We start from the raw sequence: 2,977 nt of genomic DNA, 5'->3' as shown, positions 1-2,977 counted from the left end.
GATCACTAGTAGTGATCTAAAAGATCTTATATTTACAGAGGGAGTACTGATGTACCACAAATGCAGGTCTGCAGATTTGGCAGATGTTTTAAGTTTAATAGAACAGAACGAGGTACTAGTCAAAACATTTTTTCTGGTTTAGCAGCTAAATAGTCTGGTGAGTAGAAGTGTGGGCTCACAAGATACTGGTTTCTTGAGGGAATATTTGCAGAGACATTTTAAAAATTGGATGCTTAGGAGTACACTTTTTGTAAACATGATTTGCAGAACCTACAGTTTTTTGCTGTCTGTTTGAAGCGAACTCGTCGTTCAGTCTGTCTTAGCCATTTCCATCACCTTATCAATTTTGTTATGAAATAAATCATGAGTAGCATGCCTTTTCTCTTCTTCCCATACTGTTTTCTGTCACACTAAGCATGATTTTTTATGTTTATTTGAAGCAGAGGGCCCCGGGGCATGATATAGTTTTCAAGAATGTGTCATGTTCATGAAAAGCTGTTGTGTACCAACAATGCTGTTAGCACAGTGTCATCTCTAAGGGAGGTAAATTAGCTAGCAGGACCACTGGACCAAAACTCTAGAAGCAAGAAAGATAATGAGGGAAATCAGACTCCTCTGGTGACTGGAACGAGAATGATGAGTCAACGAGTGGTAAGCATGAGAGTTTCAAGAGATAGAATTGATGTAGTTGTTTGGTAGCTTAATATGAAATGGAAATATGAAAACCTTGATCTACAATGCAGGTGGAATGCAGCAAGCTAAGCCGCGGATCGGAAGACGAAAATCAATTTGGTCCGTGGCTCAGGAAATCCGCTTTTCCGTTGAATGGCTGCAGGCACAAATTGGATGCAGAGCTCTGGCTCTTCTCCCCCAAAGGCCCCAGCATGGACGGCATTTGGAAGCAGAGGAGTGAGAAAGAGGGATAGGAAGCAGAGGCCGGCGCCAACGATGAAGTTCCTAATGCAACTAATCAATCAGAAGGTATGTCGATTCGTAAGTATATCGTGATCTTTTTCTGTTTTGCACGCACAGAAGGGGCAACTCGCCGCAGGTGTCGCGGCTGTGTATAGGTAAGGTCAACCCTCAAGGTCCATTGTGGGCTAAGAGGTTAGTTCGCAACATACTAACATTAATAGAGATGTAAAAATCTTAGGTGATAATTGGGATATAGTACATTTGTAGAAATTTGGTCCCTGTTCAGATAATTTGGATAGAGTCCGGTAGTCGCAAGGAAGTAATTAAGATTGTTCTTCCACAGTGCATTACTGATGAAAACTACTTGGTTGTCAAATGTTGTAAATTTTGATTAGCAGCTTAATAGGGCAGTGACTAGGAACTTTGCATTTAAGAAATGATCACTAGTAGTGATCTAAAAAGATCTTTTAGTAGTGATCTGGAAAGATCTTTTAGATCACTAGTAGTGATCTAAAAGATCTTATATTTACAGAGGGAGTACTGATGTACCACAAATGCAGGTCTGCAGATTTGGCAGATGTTTTAAGTTTAATAGAACAGAACGAGGTACTAGTCAAAACATTTTTTCTGGTTTAGCAGCTAAATAGTCTGGTGAGTAGAAGTGTGGGCTCACAAGATACTGGTTTCTTGAGGGAATATTTGCAGAGACATTTTAAAAATTGGATGCTTAGGAGTACACTTTTTGTAAACATGATTTGCAGAACCTACAGTTTTTTGCTGTCTGTTTGAAGCGAACTCGTCGTTCAGTCTGTCTTAGCCATTTCCATCACCTTATCAATTTTGTTATGAAATAAATCATGAGTAGCATGCCTTTTCTCTTCTTCCCATACTGTTTTCTGTCACACTAAGCATGATTTTTTATGTTTATTTGAAGCAGAGGGCCTAATGCAAAACTGTATCATATTTTTACAGATTTTGGCTGCGATGAGCCCCTTTATCTGCTTTGCTTACAAAGTTAATATTTAAATCTTTTGATTTTTTTAGAAGATTATTTGGTTGAATCGAACGTCCGAGAGGTCACATCGTCACATGTTGTTCTAGCTTATTTGAAGCTTTAGATTTTTGTTCATATATGGATCTTGGACTTCAAACTAATCTAGATTTGGTGACTTTATAACCATTGCAACCCTGTTTCTGGTTTATCCCTTTACGTTGGGTATGGATGTGTTCATGGCTTCATGTGTTTGTGGATGAAGCGAAGCTTCTGTAGGCTAGTAGGTGATGGTATTTATAGGGCCACCCATTGTTTTTCTACAATTTGTTGTATTCTTGCTCTTCCACCTATTTACTGGTTTGTTTACTGATGTTTCAGAAATCTAAACCTGAAATTATATTCATTCATGGAGTCAGGAAACAAGAACTGGATCCATGTGTGAGATGACATGTTCAATAAACTTTCAGAGCTTGGCACTAGTATGTTTGGCAGCTGCCATCAAACTCTTTTGCAATCTCAGAACCCGCCTCTAACATGCAGATGGTCCATCAGTGTAATTTGTGTGAGTGATGACGCACTTATATATGTGCATCATAAGAAATTTGATGAACTTAAATATTCTAGGCACTACTAGAAGTTTGGAAACCCTAAACTCAAATTCTAGAATTCTTGTACCTTTCCTGTGGTACAGCCAAAGGCTGTTTATCTCAATTCCTGAGATTTTGTTTTCCAATACGATTGGAGATGTCTTGACATCACAATCCTGTGTTTTTACTTATTTTCATGTGTTCCAAAATGATGTGATCCAAAGAGACCTATGTAACGTATGCATATACCCACTTTGACAAAAAAAAATTGCACGAAAAGCAAATAACCTTTGGTCAATAAATAATACTCATATATTTATTTTTTTGCCCATGTATCACATGTGTGCTTGTGCCATAAATGTCGCTTATCGCCTTAAAAGTGAAACGTTACTTGCTCAAAAACTAAAATATTTTAGGTGGTTTTCTAAGGTTGCATTTTCATATTTAACAGGGCTTCCTTTTCCCTTTTTTTAGAACATGG

This window comes from Triticum dicoccoides, chromosome 7B, assembly GCF_002162155.2.
Source record: "Triticum dicoccoides isolate Atlit2015 ecotype Zavitan chromosome 7B, WEW_v2.0, whole genome shotgun sequence".
Classification (NCBI taxonomy): domain Eukaryota; kingdom Viridiplantae; phylum Streptophyta; class Magnoliopsida; order Poales; family Poaceae; genus Triticum; species Triticum dicoccoides.
This window is presented reverse-complemented; position numbering follows the sequence as displayed.